The 23,060-nt window shown below is 40.0% G+C and overlaps 1 protein-coding gene and 1 pseudogene across 3 annotated transcripts in view; one reads left to right on the top strand and one right to left on the bottom strand.

The window, feature by feature from the left end:
• EXD2 (exonuclease 3'-5' domain containing 2) overlaps positions 1-23,060 on the top strand; it is a 96,455-nt gene that overhangs the window by 8,773 nt on the left and 64,622 nt on the right. The window lies entirely within an intron of this gene.
• LOC125909412 (heterogeneous nuclear ribonucleoprotein A1-like) lies at positions 20,008-21,934 on the bottom strand (annotated as a pseudogene).

Raw genomic sequence — 23,060 nt, 5'->3', positions numbered from 1 at the left:
AAAAAAAAAAAAAAAAAAAAAAAAAAAAAAAAAGTGGAGGAGTATTGTTATGGAACCTGGGACAAAACAGCATTTCAAGGAGAGAATGATCGGTTGTGTCAATTGTTGGTGAAAAGTCAACAAGATGACTGAAAAATGTTGGATTTGTTGACACCAATGCTTCACTAGTGAGACACACAGGATCTCAGTCAGAGCTCCTTCAGGGGTATGATAATGTGGGAACCAAATGGCTGAACAGTGAGTGGAAGGAAGGAAAATGGAGGCAGTTAGATGAGTAATTAGGAAGGAAATTAGGATCCAGGAAGGTTTTGTTGTTGTTGTTGTTGTTGTTGTTGTTGTTGTCATCGTCGTTGTTGTTTTAAATGTTTATTTATTTTTGAGAGAGACAGAGTGCAAGTTGGGGAGAGGCAGAGAGAGAGAGGGAGAGACAGAATCTGAAGCAGACTCCAGGCTCTGAGCTGTCAGCACAGAGCTCAATGCAGGGCTTCTACCCAGAAGCAGTGAGATCATGACCTGAGCTGAAGTCCAACGCCCAACCAACTGAGCCACCCAGGTGCCCCCTTTGTTTTTTAATGGAAAAAAAAAAAAGGTTGAGAATGTTTAAAAAATATTGAGAAGGACCATGTTCAGAGAGAAAAATTGAAAAAGATATACAGATGAAACCAGACTGTGCAGTCTACAAGGAGGAATTCTGAGGAAGCAGGGCAAAAGAGATACAAAGCACAAGAAAATAATTTGGCCCTAGTTAGAAGGAAGGACTGCTCCTTCACTGATGTAGGAGAGAGAGAAGACAGGATGGGTACAGGTGAAGGTAGGATTATAAGATTATAGGAAGAAGATGGGGAGTGTCCATGTGATAGTTTCTACTTTTTTCTGTCAAGGAAGACGGTCATCTACTGAGAATATAGGGCAAGAAGGGGGGAACTAAAGTTTGATGAGAGAGGAAATGATTGAATTAACAGAAAACAGGAGAGCAAGATCACCCAACCTGAATGATGTTTAGGGCTCATTTGGACATTCTCTGGAACCAATAAGCAGTATACAAACTGCCCATAACCAGGGCCATAAAGAAAACAGTTCATTTAGGTTTGGGATTTTCCAGGTAGATGAAGTGAAAAAAGAAAAAAAAAAAGAGGAACAATGGAGTTTAGGGTTGTTTAGGTTGACAAAACAGTGAAATTATAGATCATGGAATCTAACCTAGATCAGGTGGGAGAATAAGAGGGACGTCTGAGTGGCTCAATCAATTGAGCATCCGACTCTTGATTTCTGTTCAGGTCATGATCTCACGGTTCATGGGTTCCAGCCCAGCCCCCACAGGTCTCTCTCTCTCTCTCTCTCTCTCTCTCTCTCTCTCTCAAATAAATAAACTTTAAAAGTGAAGGAGGGAGGGGCACCTGGGTGGCTCAGTCGGTTAAGCATCTGACTTCGGCTCAGGTCATGATCTTGAGGTTTGTGAGTTCAAGCCCCATGTCAGGCTCTGTGCTGACAACTCAGAGCCTGGAGCCTGCTTCAGATTCTGTGTCTCCCTCTCTCTCTGCCCCTCCCCTGTTCACACTCTGTCTCTCAATAATAAATAAATGTTAAAAAAATCTTTTTAATAAAAAAAAAGTGAAGGAGGGAGAACAAGAAAGGAATTGAAAGCAAGCTGATGAGGGTCAATGAATGAAGGTGCCAATGAGGTTGAAAAAAGCTGTAGGAGTAGTTAACACACAATTTGGAAGGAGAAGAGATTGTAAAGAAGATGTTTGAATTAGTGATTCTGAAACTGACACAGTTATGATGACAGGGTCCAAAGGGTGATGGAAGGAGTAGGTGACTCCTATGAAGTCAAGGAAAAGGATATTGAGATCAAAGAAATGAGTGGCCAGGACCCTAGTGGACAGATCATCTTGTTGATTGTTGAAGTCACCCAGGATAATGGCAGGGCTTATGGTAGAGGGAAATAATTGGCCAAAGTCTTTGCTTGACTGAAGGGGGAGTTACATGAATACAGCAGATAAGGAGAAGAGAAAAAGAATTAAGCAGATGAGTGGCATGGGCCTCAGAGAAGCTGGCTGTTCTTTTTCTTTTTAAGCAAAGTGTAAGAATAATAGCCAGAATATAGCAATAAGAAGCAAAACAGCAACAATCCCACCTCTGTTAAAGGAAAACTTTTAAAAACTGTAAAAAAATTAAAATCATGGGATACCTGGGTGGCTCAGTCAGTTGAGTGTCTGATTCTGGATTTCAGCTCAGGTCATGACCCAGAGTCATGGGATCAAGACCCAAGTTGGGTTCTGCCCTGAGGATAGAGCCTTCTTGGGATTCTCTCTTTCTCCCTCTGCCCCTCTCCTCTGCTCAAGTGTGTTCTCTCTCTCTCTCTCTCTTTCTCTCTCTCTCTCTCTCTCTCTCCCCCTCTCAAAAGAAAAGAAATCTTTAAAAAAAATTAAAATCATGACTTATACAGATATAAAATGAAATGTGTTAAAGGTTTTAACCACTATTAACAAGTTAACCAGTGAGATGTCCAAAGGTGAATCCACATTTATAGGTCAGGAAAATTGAAATGAACTTGAAAAGAAAGCAAAATTGACTTCTACCCATATTGGAGGAGGCTAGTCCATTGAATTTCCACTGGACAGAATTTATTTCATGTCTATAGACAAGAATTATTATGCATTACTATTAGTTCTCTACAGTTTACAGAGTTGTAAAATACCTCAAAAGCAACAAAAAGCTAGGGGCACCTGGATGGCTCAGTCAGTTAAGTGTCTGACTTCAGCTCAGGTCATGATCTTGTGGTTAGTGGGTTCAACCCCCAAGTTGGACTCTATGCTGACAGCTCAGAGCCTGGAGTCTGCTTTAGATTCTGTTGTCTCCCTCTCTCTCTGCCCCTCCCAAATTTGTGTTGTCTCTCTCTCTCTCTCTCTCTCTCTCTCTCCCAGAAATAAATAAACATATTTTTAAAATTTTAAGCAATAAAAGGCTAGAATCAGATAACCTGAAGAATGCATAGTTTTCCATTGGAAACACCGGTTATAGTTTTTGCTTATATCAAATTCTGTCTATAAACAGCACCATTTGGGTGGGGCAACAGGAATATCTGACTGACTGAGAGTCAGTCGGATTTTATTAAAGATAAATGGAAGAGAAAGCTTGACAACACAGGGACTTTTGCAGGTTATGGATAATGAGTTCTGGAGAGCATAGTGGAAGGGTTTGGAAGGTAGGATGAGGTTGGGAAAGAGGCAAGGATGTAGAGTAACATAGACATAATAAGACTTGCCACCTGTGGTTCCCAATGCAAGAGTGGGTTTGCCCTCTTCCCTTAGGGTTGCATAAAACACAGGAACCCAGTTAAATTTGGATTTCCAATAAATAGAGAATAGGATAAAAAAATAAGTACCTCCTTTTGTTTTGGTTTTTGCTTTTGTTTTCTTTTGTTTTGTTTTGTTTTGCTAAATCTGACAACCCTACCCTAAGGGGACTCTTGTCACTGTCTGGGGGAGTTTTAGATTGTCACAACCGATTGTGCGGGGAGTACTATTGGTATTTGGTATTTAGTAGGTTGAAGCCAGGGATGCTGTTAAATAACTTACAATGTACAGGAAAGTCCCCACAAAAAGAATTTTCCAGCCCAAATTGTCAGTAGTGCTCAGCTTGAAAAACCTGGTACGTGAATAAATGATCTCCAAATTTTTTATTATCACAAACTCTCAACATGTTATAAAATTTTTTTTTCAACGTTTTTTATTTATTTTTGGGACAGAGAGAGACAGAGCATGAACGGGGGAGGGGCAGAGAGAGAGAGAGGGAGACACAGAATCGGAAACAGGCTCCAGGCTCCGAGCCATCAGCCCAGAGCCTGACGCGGGGCTCGAACCCACGGACCGCGAGATCGTGACCTGGCTGAAGTCGGACGCTTAACCGACTGCGCCACCCAGGCGCCCCTCTCAACATGCTATAACATGAACCCACATTATCAATACATTGTATGAGTGTAATAATGCCCTAATTTGTCGTGGACATTTTTAAATCATAAAAATGTTTTAAAATTTAAAAATTAAAGGATAAGATGAAGATGAAAGAAACATAATATTTTAAAATATAAAACTGTTTATTACCTTTTTGCTTCCACGACCTTGTTTTTAAAGTAAACACAATTTGATTTTAATTCATTTTTGAAATGATGGTTTAATATACTATAATAATATTTTCAAAGTTTGTACCTATTATCTATTACTTGATTTTAATGGAAATGAAACTCACAAAGATATAAAGGATCCAAATGGAAAAATATTTAGCTGGACTTACTCAAACATGGGAAAAATATTTAGCTGGACTTACATGAAAGTAAAAAAATTTTTTTAATGTTTATTTATTTTGAGAGAGGGAGAGGGTGAGTAGGGGAGGGGCAGGGAGAGACAGAGAGAGAGAGAGAATCCCAAGCAGGCTCTGCACAGTCAACACAGAGCCTGATGCAGGGCTGGAACCCACGAACCTTGAAATCGTGACCTGAACCAAAACCTAGAGTCAGACACCTAACCAACTGAGCCACCCAAGTACCTGAAACATGAAACTAATTTTTAAGTCCCATTCAATTTTATTCAAGTCCAGCTAGTTAGTTTTTATTTTCCAGGATATCAATCAGCTGCATTTGCAAATTGATCAGAAGATGTTATATTTTTACTAAATATATTTAAAATCCACTGGATCTCTATTTTATTTGGAAGATTCTTAAACACAGTAAAAAAGTATTTCCAAAGATTTATGTGTGCAAATATGAGCATTTTTATAAGTGACATACTTCCAACAAGACGCCTGGGTGGCTCAGTCCATAGAACATGTGACTCTTGATCTTGGGGTCCTGAGTTTACACCCTATATTGGGCATAGAGCTTACTTAAAAATAATAATAATTTTTTTCTATATTTTTTGGCAAAAAAACCCACCAAAACGCTTCTTAATATCACTTTTCAAAATATTTATAGTAGCTTTCAAAAAGCAATTGTTTTCTCATTCATTACACTATGGACTTTAGCTTGAAGGAACAGTTTCAAAACATGGGGGTTTTTTTGTATTTATAAAATAGCATACTACTCACAGCCACCTTGTTGAAAAAGTCAGCAAAATTTGAATGTCTTGTTTGTTTGTTTGTTTGTTTGGTTGGTTGGTTGGTTGGTTTTTTCAGCTAGAGAGAGAAAGAGAGAGCAGGAGCAGGGGACGGGGACAGATGGAGAGAGGGAATCCCAAGCAGGCTCCGTGCTCAGCACAGAGACTCACTCGGAGCTCAGTCCCACAACCCTGGGATCACAACCTGAGCCAAAATCAAGAGTCGGACGCTCAACCAACTGAGCCACCCAGGCGCCCCAGAATGTTTCTTTTTGTAAAAGAAAAGTCAGTTATTTATAGGTTCTGACAACTATTTTAATACTTTGACCAGAAATGCCTAGCAAATCTCTGAGTGAAGCCAAATACCTTTGTCATCAGTCCCCATTCCATCATAGACCACTGTATTATAAAGATTCTGCTATTTAAGTCTTGTTTCTACAAAAATGAACACACTGATGTCATCTCATAAGCACAAAAAATGTAAGATGGGCGAGCACCACTATCAGTCCATCTGCACTGTGGAACTCCTATCTCTCCCTCAAGATTCCAAAATGACTCACAACCAGCTGGCATCCAAATAAGGATACCAGTGTCCATCTGTATATTGAATAGTAGCAAACCTGAATTTCTTAAATTTTTTTTTTAGATTTAAAATGTGAATACAAATCTAACATTTTCTTTTAACATTCTGATGGACCATCATGTACACCCTGGATGTGCCCATCCTACTCCACTCTGGGGACAATTACTTTAGAGGATGGGGTAGCTTGGGACCATTTCCACATTATTGCTGAGGAACATGAGGCCTAGACAGGCTGCAGTAAACTGAAGTCAAGAGAAGCCTGGGTTAGAGTTTACTGAAATGGCTCCATCATTCATCAGCTATGCAGTCCTGTGCATAATACATAATCACAGGCCTTCTGTTTTTACATTTATAAAATAGAATAATATTGTAAAGTGGAGATAATACCTCATGGGGGTTGATGTGAGGATTAAATAAAATAATTTTGTTAATATAACCATAATACCTTTCTTAAACCCTCACAAATTAATCACATTCCCCAAACCCTTGCCCTTAGCCTTGACCTCTATCCTCCATTTATGAGGATCATGGAGGCCGTCAGTTGAGAACTCCTTTAATTTTAAGGCTCCTTATCACAAAACTCCTCTTATCCAAGCACAGTGCTTTCACTGTGCTCTGCAACCAGCTCATGTTATCTCCTCATGGACCTTGTTCCATCAATTATCTGCTTTTTCCTATGTATTAATCTATTCCAATGCTACTGGCCTTTTCCCCTAAGTTGGAAACCATATCCAAGTGTCTCCCAACACTGAAAAAATGGAAAAAAAATTTTTTTAACTTAGGTAATAAGCTAAAATCCACATTTATGCTCTTCCTTTATTTCTGAAAGGACACTATAAATAATAGCTTATTTAGTATTTCTAGATCTACTTCACTATTTTAAACTACATAACAATGTTCCATAGTCAACAAATATTTCTTGAGTGTCTACACTGTTCTATGCACTAAAGATATAGCAGTTAACAAGCTGGAGTGGGAAACAGAAAGTCAGTGAGGTAAACAAGTAAAATATATAATATTTTAGATGGTGCTAAGTACTTTGAGTTTAAATTTTTTTGTTGTTGTTTATTTTTGAGACAGAGAGAGAAACAGAGCGCAAGTGGGGGAATGGCAGAGAGAGACACACACACAGAATCTGAAGCAGGCTCCAGGCTCCAGGCTCCAAGGTGTCACCACAGAGCCTGACTTAGGGCTCAAACTCACGAACTGTGAGATCATGACCTGAGCCGAAGTTGGACACTGAACCAACTGAGCCACTCAGGCATCCCAAGTACTTTGAGTTTTAAATAGAGTGGTCAGAGAAAGCATATCTGGGAAAAGTGACATTGAATAAAGATTAAAAGAAGGTGAAAGAGAAGCCTTTATAGATATGTAGGAGAAGAACATTCAAAGAAGAGGAAAAAGCATCTACAAATGTCCTGAGTCAGGAGAATGCTTGCCATTCAGTTATAGTTAACAGTATCCATATATAAGTGATGTTAAGTACTACTCACATTCAGTCAAGGTCCTATCTGAATATACTAAACCAAAAGACTAAATTGTAAAGGTAACAGCAACCAGCAATCCTTATATAAAACAAGAGGAATCAGGAGAGAGATTCTTTTTATGTACACACAGAAAAAGTTACAAGAAAATAGGCATTGCTGTTATTGTGCTCATTTATGTAAGTGGTCACAGGTCCTAGTTGACATTTGTAACTGTTGTCTTCCACTATCCATTGATTATTTCCTTTGCACTCCACTAGAACCTTTGGATTTTTATCTGGTGGGGTGAACCAAACTTTCATTCCTGAATCTCTCTCAGGGTCCTACTTTTTTCTGACTGCTTTAATTTCCCATCAGTCTTTCCTATTAGATGTGGAAGTGCTCAGAAAATCCCCTGGAGGGGCACCTGGGTGGCTCAGTCGGTTAAGCGGCCGACTTCGGCTCAGGTCATGATCTTGCGGTCTGTGAGTTCGAGCCCCGCGTCAGGCTCTGTGCTGACAGCTCAGAGCCTGGAGCCTGTTTCAGATTCTGTGTCTCCCTCTCTCTGACCCTCCCCCGTTCATGCTCTGTCTCTCTCTGTGTCAAAAAAATAAATAAACGTTAAAAAAAAATTAAAAAAAAAAAAAAGAAAATCCCCTGGATTTCAGAGAAACTCTTGGGAAACTGTCCCTATTATGTAGCAGAGACCCAGTTCCCCCTTGGTATTTAGGATCAGTCATCTCACTCAGTGAGTAATCCATTTTTGGCTGTTGGTCCCATGGCATGAAGAGCCCAAAATGGCTAAATGACACCTCAACTTCCCATTCAATGGAACTATTATTGTGTTTGTGGTAGAAGCATTTCCCTGTTGGAACTAAGGCTTCCAAACCAACAGAACTCAAAGTTGAAGAAAAGGGAAGTAAAAATTCTGGAAGTAGATTATTAGGTGTAAGAATGGGAAAAGCCACTTCTATTTCCCACCTTTGATTTGTGGATCTGTTCATTCTGGCTATAGAAGAGACAGCATTATACACTGAAGGATGTGTTAATTTTGGAAGATAATCCCAATCTTTCAAGATGTCCTCTCCGCACTGGCATTGGCGTTGAAACCAAGCCATCACTAGGTTGTTCGAACATTACATCAGACTAGCTGCTTCTGGATAATGGGGTATGTGGGAAAGATCAATGAATTCCATAGACAAGAGCCCATTACCATGCTTCTTTTTTGGTGAAATGTGTTTCCTGATTAGAAGCAATGCCGTATAAAACACCATTATAGTAAATATGGCATTCTGTTTAAATCCATGGATGATGGTGGTGCTGGCCGAAGTACCATATGAGCAGGGAAGACACAATCCATACCCATAATATACATCTATTTCAGTAAGGACAGATTGCTGTTACCTCTGTGATATAAGGAGTCCAGTGTAATCAATTTGTTACTATTTGGCTGACTGCTGCCCCAGGGAATGTCATACTGAGGGTCTAGCCTAAGTCTTTATTGCAAGTATGTGAGGCTTCCTGGGGGCTTAGCTAGGTCAGACTTATTGAGGGGAAGCTGATGTTGTTGAATCCATGCATAGTCTTTATCCCTGTAACATGGCCAGGTTGTACTTGAGCTCCTTGAACAAACACTGCTGTGTCTGAAAAAAGGTAGAGTGACATCTATACTATGTGTCCTCTTGTCCATCTGATTGAGAGCCTCCCCTGCAATAGATGACCTTTTGTGAGCATTTTTATTGAACTCAAATATCGTTACAGCTTGCCCATTGGAAAGGTCCATTCACATACCTCTTCCCCACACCTTCTTTCTAATTATCTTCAAAGGCCTCTATTCTCTCCAAGTCTCCTAAGCATGCAGTGAAATCATTAGCAACTACCAGTTAATTAATCAGTATATATCTGTTCTTCTGGCCAGTTCACCATCCAGATAGAGTGGACAACCAAATGTATTTTTTGGAGATCTACCCACTGAGAGGATTTTGCTTCACCACTATCTTTCGAGGATTTTCCAGTTGAGGGTTGTAATGCTACAGCAGTATCTCCTATTGGGTGCAGAAGTATCTGAAAACCAGGCATGACGCAGGTAACTTACATTGGTTGATTTTCAAATGTTAAATCAACTTTCAGTTCCTCAAATAGTTTTTATCTTTTCTTGATCATTCTGACTGGAGGCTTGTGGGTTTTATTAATTCAAAAAAGCAAGCTTTTGTTTGCATTGTTTATTGCTATTTTTGTCTGTTTTCTATTTTGTTGATTTCTGCTTTTATCTTGATTATTTCCTTCTATTTCCATTGGGCTTAATTTGCTCTTATTTTCTAATTCCTTAAGGTGAAAATGTAGATTGTCGATTTTAGATCTTCTTTTAATATATAAACATTTAAAGCTATAAATTTCCCTGGAAGCACTGCTTTATCTGTATCCCACAAATATCAAAATGTTTTCATTAACATCCATTTAAAAATATCATCTTTAAAATTTTTTTTTTATTTTTTTAATGCTAATTCATTTTTGAGAGAGAGAAAAAGACAGAGTATGCATGGGGGAGGGGCAGAGAGAGAGGGAGACACAGAATCTGAAGCAGGCTCCAGTCTCTGAGCTGTCAGCACAGAGCCCCACATGGGGCTCAAATTCACCAACTGTGAGATCATGACCTGAGTCTAAGTCAGACGCTTAACGGACTAAGCCACCCAGGTGCCCCTAAAAATATCTTCTAATTTCTCTTGATTTTTTGACTTGTGGATTATTTAGAAGTATGTATACTGATTTCCAAATATTTTTAGTTTTCTTACAATCTTGTTATTTATAACTAATCCCAGTGTCAGAGAAACTGTCTTTTAAATTGTCAATGTTTAAAAATTTATCAGTACTTGTTCTTTGGCTTCACATATAGTCTATCCTGGTGAATATGTCATTTGCCCTTGAAAAGAATGTGTATAGTTGTTGGGCATTGGGTTCTATTAATGTCAATTAGGACAAAGTAGTTAATTGTGTTGTTCAGTTCTTATATATCTTTGATGGTTTTCTACCTGGTTGGATTGTCAGGTTAAAGACTATAAAAGAAAATTCACTTCATGTCATTACTTGTAAGTGTTGACTCCCTGTCAGAATCTACCTGCTTTTGTTCACTCTCCAGTGCCTTCAGGGAGGTGTTTTTATGGTGTGTTTTGTCCAGAGTTTATGTCTGGTCCAGCACAGGGTCTTACTAGAAATACCATAAGTGGGTAATTCCAATAACATTTTATTAAGCTATCCATTTAACTTAGGACACCAGGATCAATCACCCACTGCCAAAGATTCTTACATATCAAAACTTTCTGAACACCATTTCATTTCTGCTACTCCTTATGATAATTGTGCCTACATTGGTTTTTTTTTTATTTTTACCTGTTAAATAAGCTTTTTATTTTAGAATATTTTAGATTTATAAAAAACTTGTGAAGAAGAATAAAGAGTTCCCATATATCCCCCACTCAACTTCTCCTATTATTAACATCTTATCTTAGTATGGTACCTTTGTATACTTAATGAACCTATATCATTACATTGTTATTAATTAAAGTCCATACTTCATTTAGATTACTTTAACTTTTACCTGATAATCCTTTTTGTGTTCTAGGATCTTATCAGGGATACCACTTTACATTTAGTTGACATGTCTCCTTAGGTTCCTCTTGGCTGGGACTTTTCCTTGTCTTTGATGACCTTGACAGTTTTGAAGAGTACTAATCAAGTATTTTGTAGAATGTCACTCAATAGGGATTTGTCTGATGTTTATCTCATGATTAGACTGGGGTTGCCTGGCTGGCTTAGTTGGTAGGACATCTGACTCTTGATCTCAAGGTCATGAGTTCAAGACCCACAGTTAGGTGTAGAGATTCTTAAAAAAGAGAGAGATGAGGGACAGAAGCAAAAAAGCCTGGGGCTATGTGTTTTGGGAGGAAGGCCACAGAGTGCCATTTTCATCAAATTATATCAAGGATATTGCTATGAACTGGATTGTGTCCTTCCTTAGCTCCACAAATTCATATGTTGAGCCCTAGGCCCCAATTTGACCCTATTTGGAGATAGGGCCTTTAGGCTGTAATTAAGATTAAATGAAGTAGTAAGGGTGGGGCCTTGACCCAATAGGATTAGTGTCCTTATACAAGAGACACCAGAGATCTCCCTCTGTCCATCACCTGAGGACATTGTGAGAAATGGGCCATCTACAAGCTAGGAAAAGAGTTTTCAACAGAAACAGAATTAGCCATCACCTTGGTCTGGGATTTCTCAGCCTCTAGAACTATGAGAAATAAATTTCTGTTCTTGAAGCCACCCAGTCTATGGCATTTTGTTATGGCAGTCCTAGTTTTTTTAGGCAGTCCATACATATGACTTATAGCCTTGATAATGTGGCTGAGGTAGTTTTGTCAGATTTCTTCAGTGTAAAGTCACTTTTTGGGCACCAACCCAGATGTCATCATTCCAGTTTCAGTGTCATCCCCTTCCCCATCATTGCCTTATCTTTCACTAGAGAGTTCTGGCATGGCTATGAAATCAACTTATGTTGTAATTCTGAAATCTGCACAATTAAATTCTATGATTTTCAGCAATATTAGATTGTAAGTATAAAAAATAAGGGATTCTTTAGGACTGCCAAAGAAGCTTTCCCTGTCTCTTGAACTGAATGTTTAATGACTTGACCTTTTCCATTTCTTATATGAGTTCTTTGTGGGGAGCAAATGAAGCCACTCCCAACATAGAGTTGTTACTGTCTACATTACCATCAAACAGTCATACATGACTTCAAAGCGTTTGCTTTAGTGGGCACTCCAACACAAATGACTAAAGGTGATAAGTTGATCATTTATGATGCCACTACATCCCATTTCCCACTGACAACTTGCTCAACATTGCATTTGAATTTGAGGATATAAACAAATCAACCCCAAATCCTATAGCTGAAAGTCAGCCTCCTAGAACTATTCTTGGGACCATTTCCTGTATTAGTCAGTGTTCAACAAACTACAGCAGTTACCTTAACTAAGAAAATTCATATAAACAGTTATTGGAGATATCATAGGCATTGGAGAATTGAAAAGAGAAAGTGGGACTAAGAAGTAGTAACTGCAAGTAGATGGGGAAATAAAGAGTCAAGGTTGGGATCGTTGGGATTAAACACTTGAAGGAGGGGCCCTCGGGAGCTGGAACCCAGACCTTAAAAACACGCTACCTGACTTATACTGGTAGCTCAGTAGCTTAGCGGTGGGCCTCTTCGTGACTCAGACCTCTGAGGGGGTTGCTGCCTAGCTGGTACTGGTCCCTCTGAGGAATGTGATAAGGCTAGTTCTGGGAGTATGGAAAGGAGTCCAGGACTGCTGCTGGCATGTGACTGGATAGAAACAAAAAGCGAACAGGAAGGAGCAGCTGTCCCTTCTTCCTTCTTCCTGCCTCTCATCTCCCACTATTGACTATTGGCAGGAGCTAACAGAGAGCCAGTCTGGTGAAGGAAAAGTGTGAAACGCAAAGACCCAGCCTCAGCACCACAAAACTACGCATAAACGGCTTGAAGCTGAGGAACAGCTTCTTTATTATCAGTACAGTTAGACAATCATTGCTCAAATTATATACAAAAAGATGAAGGGGAGGCAGGAGTCTAGGACATTTCACCGATTTCTAGTGTTCGTAACTGAATGAATAGTGGAGAAAGGTAGAATAAATGTGGAGTTGAGAGTTAGAAAGGAGCTAGTTTGCGGCATGTGGAAAGATCTGCTGGGGTTGATAAATTTAGTTTGAGAAGCCTGGAGTCTAACATAGTACAATTCAAAGTGTAGTCTTTGGACTAGCTGGTCTGTAATGTAAACAAAAAAAATTGCAATAAAGTATGTATAACTTAAAATCTATCACTTTAATCATTTTACAACTGTGGTAAAAAAATATATATATATATACATATACATATATAATTTAAAATTTACCATTTTAACCATTTTTTAATGTACAATTCCATGGCATTAAGTATATTTACATTGTTTTGTAACTATTACCACCATCCATCTCCAGATTTTTTCCATCATCCCAAACTGAAACTCCGTGCCCAATCTCTCCCCCCAGCTCCTGGTCACCACTATTCCACTCTAGTCTCTATGAATTTGACTCTTCTAGCAACCTCATGTAAGTGGTATCATGCATTATTTGTCCTTTTGTGCCTGGCTTATTTCACTCAGCATAAATACCTTCAAGGTTCACTCCTGTTGTAGCACGTATTATAATTTAATTCCTTTTTAAAGCTGGAAAACATTTCACTTTCTGCAATTTGGGGGGTTTTTTTTAAATGCATTTTTATTTATTTTTAAAGTAGACTCTACTCCCAATGTGGAGCTGGAACTCATGACTCTGAGATCAAGAGTCACATGCTCTATGACTGAGCCAGCTAGGTACTCCACAATTGGCTTTTATCAGTCCTCAATAAGATAAAAGTTTGTTCCAGAATGTGAAGTATCTATGTCAGCAAGCACAGTTTTGTAGGAAGAATTTTTCAGTGAAGGAAACAGTATGGTGATTTACATTTTGGAGCAAGGTCCCTTTTTCATTGCTTAGAGTAGCACTGGGAGTAGGTATTTAGAGACAGCTTTTGACTGGAGATTCAGAAATCATTATTGTGTAAAAGAAAAAAAAAATTCAAACTAGAACCAGAATGCATTTTTTTCATGTTGTAATTTACATCTGCCTTCGAGGGAGAAATGAGAATTTCTGATAAAATGCCTACACAAAATCCTAAAAAAACTAAAGGGATTAAAACTTCCAAGAAGCCAGTTATGCACCCAGTCACCTTTCAGTTCAGAGTGTAGTGAATTTCACCAAATATTCTTTTTTTTCTTGTAACTAATCTAAAGTGATTTTTTCTTTTTCTTTCTTTCCTTCCTTCTCTCTTTCTCTCTCTTCCTCATTCTTTTCTTTCTTTCTTTCTTTCTTTCTTTCTTTCTTTCTTTCTTTCTTTCAAAAGATTTTATTTTTAAGTAATCTCTACACCCAGTGTGGGGCTTGAACTCACAACCCAGAGATCAAGAGTTGCGTGCTCCATGGACCGGAAACAGCCAACCATCCCTAAAATGATTTTTCTAACCAATCTCTTTTCCTCCCAAATATCCCTACCAAAAATAAATCTTTGAATTGGACTTTTCTTTTTTTTTAATGTTTATTTATTTTTTGACAGAGACAGAGTGTGAGCAGGGGAGGGGCAGAGAGAGAGGGAGACTCAGAATCTGAAACAGGCTCCAGGTTCTGAGCTGTCAGTACAGAGCCCAACGCGGAGCTTGAACTCACAAACCATGCGATCATGACCTGAGCTGAAGTTGGACGCTTAACTGACTGAGCTACCCAGGCACCCCTGAACTGGATTCTTTCTTTCTTTCTTTCTTTCTTTCTTTCTTTCTTTCTTTCTTTCTTTCTTTCTTTCTTTCTTTTCTTTCTTTTCTTTCTATATTTATTTATATTTTTATTATTTTTTTAAATTTACATCCAAGTTAGTTAGCATATAGTGCAATAATGATTTCAGAAGTAGAATCCAGTGACTCATCCCCTACATATAACACCCAGTGCTTATCCCAACAAGTGTCCTCCTCAATGCCCCTTGCCCATTTAGCCCATCCCCCACCCACAACCCTCCAGCAACCCTCAGTTTGTTCTCTTATGTTTTGTCCCCTCCCTGTTTTTATATTATTTTTGCTTTTCTTCCCTTTTGTTCATCTGTTTTGTATCTTAAATTCCACATATGAGTGAAGTCATTCTGTGACTAATTTCCATAATACACTCTAGTTCCATCCATGTTGTTGCAAATGGCAAGATTTCATTCTTTCTAAATGCTGAATAATATTCCACTGTATATATACACCACATCTTCTTTATCCATTCATCCACCAATGGACATTTGGGCTCTTTTCATACTTTGGCTATTGTCGATAGCATTTCTATAAACATTGGGGTGTGTGTGCACCTTCGAAACAGCATACCTGTATCCTTTGGATAAATACCTAGTAGTGCAATATCTGGGTCATAGGGTAGTTCTATTTTTAATTTTTTGAGGAACCTCCATATGGTTTTCCAGAGTGGCTGCATCAGTTTGCATTCCCACTGAATTGGACTTCTTAAAGGATAATAGTAAATAAAAAAAAAAAAAGAAAAGAAAAGAAAAGAAAATTATGAATCAGATGCAGATATGAAATAAATACATGTCAAAGATTTGACTTAACTCATTATTTAATGAAGGATCTGGAAAAGATGTTACAATCAGTTCAAAGGAAAACCCAAAGACCAAATATCTAAGCCTATCAAAAACGTTGACATACATTTTCTCAATATACACAAAGCTGGCTTATTAAGAGGTGTGGGGGAGTGGGGTTGTCAATAGAAGCTTCACCTAACAGCATTTATTTGCACATCTAAAGACAATAATTATTTGCATTATTATCAGCTTTCTACAAATTAACATATATCTCTTCAGCAGTGTAAAACAGCTCAAAAACTATAGAAGGCAGAAACCCCATAGAATCTGGTAAGTGGGAAGGGTATGCTTAGAACAATGCAGTTTTCTATTTCCTGATAATCTTTTCGCCCATTTAGAAGTATCCTACTATTGGCCTTCTTCGTTGTTGTAAGATACTAAAGAAAGTTTAATGTATGCTCATAACAAAATTATCTGAAAATTTTTCGTATACACTTGGCTTCTAACGTTGGTTGCTGATGTGGGAAAGTGAGGCAGGAATCTTGAAAGTATGAAAGTAAGTAATTTTCACTGAATCCTCATGTTTTTAGTATGACACCCCATTCTTTTTGTTGTTGTTAATTTTTTTTTTTAAGTTTATCTTTTTATTTTGAGGAAAAGAGCAAGCAGGGTAGGGGCAGAGAGAGAGAGAGAGAGGGAGACAGAGAATCCCAAGCAGGTTCCACACTGTCAGTGCAGAGCCTGATGTGGGGCTCGATCTCATGAACCAGGAGGTCATGACCTGAGCTCAAATCACGAGTCGGATGCTCAACTGACTGTGCCACCCAGGTTCCCTAGTTCCCAGGTTCCCTAGTATGGCACCCTTATTCTTAACTAGACAAGGTATCTTCTACTTTATTGTCTCCAGGGAATCAATCCTAAACCTTCTGCAGGGTTGGCAGCTAGGAAGGAAATCAGGTGGTCCAACTGCTTCTGAAATAGACTTTTAACCAGTTATTCTGCTTTTCGTCCCAACTTTACCCCTGCTTCTTGAGGTACCTGGTGCTTCCAATTCTTGAGGCTTTTGGTGGTTTTGTAGGGCAAACCAGGCTTGCTTTTGGCCTGTCCTTTGATAGATGAAGAAGAGTCTGCTAAGTCAGTTCCCACTATCCGTCTGCTTTCCAGCTTCCAAAATGTTAGTGATTTTATCTCCTGTTCTCTAAGAGACTGACTATACAAACAGAAAATAGCCAGGTCTCATATGACAGTAGAACTCTGACCCATGACTTCTACAGCAACCACCAGCCTGGGAAGCCAAACCACAGCTTCTGAGTCAAACAGCCCAGAATGGTTAGAGCTTGTTGATGGGTCTGCTTCTTTATATTTTGCTCCTACTTCCAACACAGGACCAACCAGAGAAAGCCAAACCAATCACATAAGAAGCCTGGCTTCTAGTCAGCCCATCTCCAGTTTCCCCATTACAATGGCCACCAACCATATCTGAAGCTGCCCCTGTTTTCATTATAAAAGTTTCCCACTTGTCTGTCTGCTTTTGAGTCTTTGCCAATTGCGAGTGATGGTGGCTGACTCTCTGCTAGGTTTACTCTCATTTTGGTCGTCTGCTTTTTCTATATCTTTTTTACCTTGAAGTTTCGTTTTTTCCCCGTTTTTACTTATTTTTTTTATTTTTTTTTTTAAATTTTTTTTTTTCAACGTTTATTTTATTTTTGGGACAGAGAGAGACAGAGCATGAACGGGGGAGGGACAGAGAGAGAGGGAGACACAGAATCGGAAACAGGCTCCAGGCTCCGAGCCATCGGCCCAGAGCCCGACGCGGGGCTCGAACTCACGGACCGCGAGATCGTGACCTGGCTGAAGTCGGACGCTTAACCGACTGCGCCACCCAGGTGCCCCTATTTTTTTAAAATTTTTAATATTTATTTATTTTTGAGAGAAAGAGAGAGCACGAGCTGGGGAGGGGCAGAGAGAGAGAGGGAGACACAGAATCCGAAGCAGGCTCCAGGCTCTGAGCCCGATGCGGGGCTTGAACCCATGAACCATGAGATCATGACTTGAGCTGAAGTTGGACACTTAACCGACTGAGCCACCCGGGCGCCCCTTGTTTTCAAAGAGAGATTTCAGTAGGAAGTAGAGTTACATGTGGCTCACTCCATCATCTTAAACTGGCATTCTCTTTGTGTGTGTGTGTGTGTGTGTGTGTGTGTGTGTGTGTGTGTGTGTTTCTGACTTAGATGTCAGGAATCCACTTTTACCCTCCAGCTTCAGAAGGCCCACACATAACATTTGCTTTTCTTCTTGCAAACACGGATACAAAATTCAACACCCATTCAAAGTCCTCCAAAGAATCTACTGGAACTAAAACATTAGAGGATGATACACAATTGACTTTCCTGAGCCTTACCTATGAGAGATAGAGGATGAGGTTACATTATGTGTACACATCCCACACCAAAGAACTTAAACTCAACTCCCCAAATGCTTTAAACGTTTCTTTCTCCCTCAAAGTCTCTCCTCTGAGATGTCTTTCTCTTTCTCCCAGGAAGCTGGGAGCCTTGCTGACTCCTCCCGTTATCTCTGATTGCTCCCTGAATTTTCTAATTCCTCACCCTTTTACCCTAGGAAGCAGTTCAGCTCAACCTCCATGAGCACCACTCACTACAAAACAAAAGGAATGCTGATTCACCAGCCTTTGAACCCCTATTGTTAGGTGAACTTGTCCCATGGCAGTGAGAGTCTCACCCTCATTTCATTTTATTTCATTTAAAAAATATATTTATTTATTTTGAGAGAGAGAGAGCCCGAGCACAAGGAGGGGTGCAGACAGAGAGAGGGAGAGAAGAGAATCCCAAGCAGGCTCTGTGGTGACAGCTTGGGGTGCTATCTCACAAATTGTGAGATCATCACCTGAGCCAAAATCAAGAGTTGGACACTTAGGGATGCCTTGGTGGCTCAGTCAGTTAAGCATCTGACTTCAGCTCAGGTCACAATCTCATGGTTCGATCTCATGGTTCGTGAGTTCGAGCCCTGCTTCGGGCTCTGTGCTGACAGGCTCAGAGTCTGGAGCCTGCTTCAGATTCTGTGTCTCCCTCTCTCTCTGCCCCTCTCCCACTTGCGCTCTGTTCTCTCCCTCTCAAAAATAAATGAGCATTAAAATAATAATAATAAAAAAAGAGTTGGATGCTTAACTGACTGATACACCAGGTGCCCCAGTCTTACCCTTATTTTAAAGGGCCTTCATGAATTTCTTCTTTTCAAAGAAGTAGTTTCAGTCTAGCTCTTTAGAAGAGAGAAAAAAGTTCCATATATCTCTAAGCCACCAAAAAAAGGATACCTTTTCTCATTTGATAACAAATCGTCTTTTTGTCTTTCCAACTAGCTTGTAAGCTTCTTGAATGCATAGCTACATATTTTTATAATCTGTATAGTACCTAATAATATTACAAAAGTTTATAGAAGGGATCAGTGGACAGAAAGGATAGATAGAATTTTGATGGAAGGAAATAGGATTTTCAGAAAGAGCCTCTTTAGTGGTTCCTCTAAGCTTTGACCTTTATCTCCAACACACTAAACAAATCCAATAAAGGTGTTTTGTTTTCACCTTTATTGTGTATCTTCAAGCCTGGGCCCTGTATTCAACAGGGTTTTTGTTTGTTTGTTTGTTTTTAAGATGTTATTTTTAAGTAATCTCTACATCCAATGTGGGGCTCAAACTCACAACCCCAAGATCAAGAGCTGCATGTTCTACCGACTGAGCCAGCCAGTTTTAGTCAACTTGTGTGGTATGCATTCAGTATTAATACCTTTCATTTCATGTATCAGTTAGGGATTGGGTTTCATTGCTGGTAACAAAGACTTCACTGTAGTGGCTTAAAAAATTAGTTTATTTTTTGGGGCACCTGGGTGGCTTAGTGGGTTAAATGTCTGACTTGGGCTCAGGTCATGATCTCACAGTTGATGAGTTCCAGCCCTGTGTCGGGCTCTGTGCTGACAGCTCGGAGGCTGGAGCCTGCTTCGGATTCTGTGTCTCCCTCTCTCTCTCTGCCCCTCCCTCACTCACGCTCTCTTTCTCTCTCTCTCTCTCTCTTAAGAAATAAACATTAAAATTTCTTTTGTAAAAATTAGTTTATTTTCTAATGTAAAAGAAATCTAGAGGTAGGTAGTTCAGGGTTAATATGGAAACCACAGAAGGCATCAAGGATCCAGGTTTCTTCTCTCTCTCCACTCCACCCTCCTAGGCACCTGGCTTCCATCTTCAAAGTGCCACTGTGGTGGCAGAGAGCTGTTGGAGCCCCAGCTATCAAGTCCTAGTCTTAGCAAGAAATAAGTGGAAGGCTAACAACAAAAAGGCCTGTGACAGTTGTCTGTCCCCTTTTTAAGAACTACTGAAAGTCTAGGGGCACCTGGGTGGCTCAGTCGATTGAGTGTCTGATCTCAGCTCAGGTCATGATCTTGTGGCTCGTGGGTTTGAGCACCACACCACATAGGTTGTCAGCGGGGAGCCTGCTACAAGTCCTCTGTCCCCCTTTCTCTCCACCTACCCTGCTCACGCTCTCTCTCAAAAATAAATAAACACTAAAAAAAAAACACAAAAAAAACAAACAAAAAAAAACTACTGAGAGTCTAGTGCAAAAACTTTTGTTTAGACCTGACTGGCCAGAACTTAATCACATGGCCATATCCATTACCAATGAAGACAGAAAAGAAATTTTGGGGAAATGCAATTTAAGTGCATTTTTTTTTTAAATTTTTTTTTCAACGTTTTTTATTTATTTTTGGGACAGAGAGAGACAGAGCATGAACGGGGGAGGGGCAGAGAGAGAGGGAGACACAGAATCGGAAACAGGCTCCAGGCTCCGAGACATCGGCCCAGAGCCCGACGCGGGGCTCGAACTCACAGACCGCAAGATCGTGACCTGGCTGAAGTCGGACGCTTAACCGACTGCGCCACCCAGGCGCCCCTTAAGTGCATTTTTAAATGCAATTTAAAAAAATTTTTTTAAGACACATTTATTCAACATCATGATGAGACTATTACATTTAGCAATCAATAGCATGGGCACAAAAAAACAATCTACGTTAAAACCGTTTGTTGGAATGCTTTACACTTTCCATAGAACAGAAACTAAAATAACCTGTTATACAATTAGTCACAAATACAGTCTTGAGTTTTTTGCCCATACACATGAGTATTGTCTAAAACATGTCTTCTTTGTAGCAGTTAGGCCCTGCCACCACTGTGCTTGGCTGGGTTCACAAATCTGTTATAACCTGTAGCTTCCCTGTCACTTCTCTGGCTCTCCTCTCCTGCTAAGCTTTGTTTCCTGGCCGTAATTAAAACCTTCTGCCACTGCTATAGCCACTGCTGCTGGAACCACCGTAGCCACCTTGGTTTCATGGTTTGACAAAGTACTGGCCTCCACCACCATAGGGGCCAGGGCTTCTGCCTCCAAAATTTCCTCCTTTCATGGGTCCAAAATTTGAAGATTGATTGTTGTAATTGCCAAAATCATTATAGCTTTCACCACCTCCAAAGTTGCTTCCATCGTTACCAAATCTGTTATAGCCATCCCCACTGCCACCATATCCACTACCCCTTTGATTGCCACCAAAGCTACCTCACCCACTGAAGCTTCCTCCATGACCAAAGTTATTCCCACCAAAACCACCTCCACGACCACCACCAAAGTTTCCAGAGCCACTTTGACCTCTTTGGCTGGATGAAGCACTAGCCATCTCTTTCTTAGACAGAGTTCTCCTGACTTCACAATTGTGACCATTCACAGTATGGTATTTTTGAATGACAATCTTGTCTATAGAGTCATGGTCATCAAATGTTATAAAAGCAAACCTCTCTTTTTGGGTTAGTCATGATTTCAGTCACTCCAATTTTCCCATACTGTTCAAACTAATCTCTTGGATGATGTTCTTAAATTTTTTTTTTAACATTTACTTATTTTTGAGAGACAGAGAGAGACAGATCATGAGTTGGGGAGGGACAGAGAGAGGGAGACACAGAATCTGAAGCAGGCTTCAGGCTCTGAGCTGTGAGTACAGAGCCCGACACAAGGCTCGAGCTCACAAACTGCGAGATCATGCCCTGAGCTGCAGTCAGACGCCCAACCAACTGAGCCACCCAGGCGCCCCTCTTGGATGATGTTCTTCAGTGTCTTCTTCAATGCCACCAACAAAAATCTTTTTCACAGTTAAGTGGGCACCAGGTCTTTGAGAATCTTCTCTGGAGACAGCCCTCTTTGGTTCCACAACTCTTCCATCTACCTTGTGTGGCCTTGCACTCATGGCTGCATCCACCTCTTCCACAGTGGCATACATGACGAACCCAAACACCCTCTGGAGTGCTTGGTGTTTGGAACTCTCATAACCACACAGTCCGTAAGTGTTCCCCATTGCTCAAAATGGCTCCTCAGACTCTAACCGGTTGTTTCAAAGCTCAAACCTCCGATGAAAAGCTTGGTAGTTGTTCAGGCTCTTTGGGAGACTCTGACTTAAGACATGATAGTGGTGGGAGGGGAGACTTTAATGATGCTTCCTCAGCAGTGTCCATGGGCAGAAAGCTTAAATGTATTTTTTTTAAATTTTTTTTAACGTTTATTTATTTTTGAGACAGAGAGAGACAGAGCATGAACAGGGGAGGAGCAGAGAGAGAGGGAGACACAGAATCCGAAACAGGCTCCAGGCTCTGAGCTGTCAGCACAGAGCCCGACGTGGGGCTCGAACTCACGGACCGTGAGATCATGACCTGAGCCGAAGTCGGACGCTCAACCGACCAAGCCACCCAGGCGCCCCTTAAATGTATTTTTTAAATGCCCCCTGACTTTTGCTACTGGGCAGAGGGGAGAATGGATATATTGGGTAGGCCACTGGCATTTCCTGCCATCATTCCTCTTGAATTTTCTGTCTATGACATCCCAGGGTTTGGAATTAAGTTGTCCTCAAAATCAATGAATAAATGAATAAAGCATTTTTAGAAATGCAGCTCATGTCACAATATTCTAAATCAAGCAGCTCATGGCACAATATTCTAAAATGAATTGACTTTATTTCTAGGACAGTTTTAGGTTTACAGAAAATTTGAACAGAAACTAGAGTGTTCCCATACACTACTCCCCCCACCCCAATACACACATACACATACAGTTCCCCCTACTATTAAATTTTGCACTGGTGTGGTACATTTGTTTCAACTGACTAACCAATATTGATAAATTATTACCAACTAAAGAATATAGTTTATTTTAGTGTTTTCCCTTTGTGTTGCACAATTCTATATGGGTTTTGATACATGCATAATGTCATGTATCCTCCATTACAGTATCATACAGAATAGTTTCACTGCCCTAAAAAATCCTCTGTGCTCCACCTATGCACTCCTCCTTTCCTCCCCAGGAACACCTAGCAACCACTGATCTTTTTACTGTTGCCACAGTTTTGCCTTTTTTATAATGTCATATAGTTGGAAACATACAGTATGTACCCTTCTCAGACTGGCCTCATTCACTTAGCAATATGCACTTAAGATTCCTGTATGTCTTTTTGTGGCTTGATAGCTCATTTCTTTTTATTGCTGAATAACATCCCACTGTATGGATGTGGCACAGTTTGGTTATACGTTCACCTATCGAAGAACGTCTTGGTTGCCTTCAATTTATGACTAAAGCTGCTATAAACATTTGTGTGTAGGTTTCTGGGTGGACTTA

Source organism: Panthera uncia, assembly GCF_023721935.1.
Source record: "Panthera uncia isolate 11264 chromosome B3 unlocalized genomic scaffold, Puncia_PCG_1.0 HiC_scaffold_1, whole genome shotgun sequence".
In the NCBI taxonomy this organism is placed as follows: Eukaryota; Metazoa; Chordata; class Mammalia; order Carnivora; family Felidae; genus Panthera; species Panthera uncia.
This window is presented reverse-complemented; position numbering and strand designations above follow the sequence as displayed.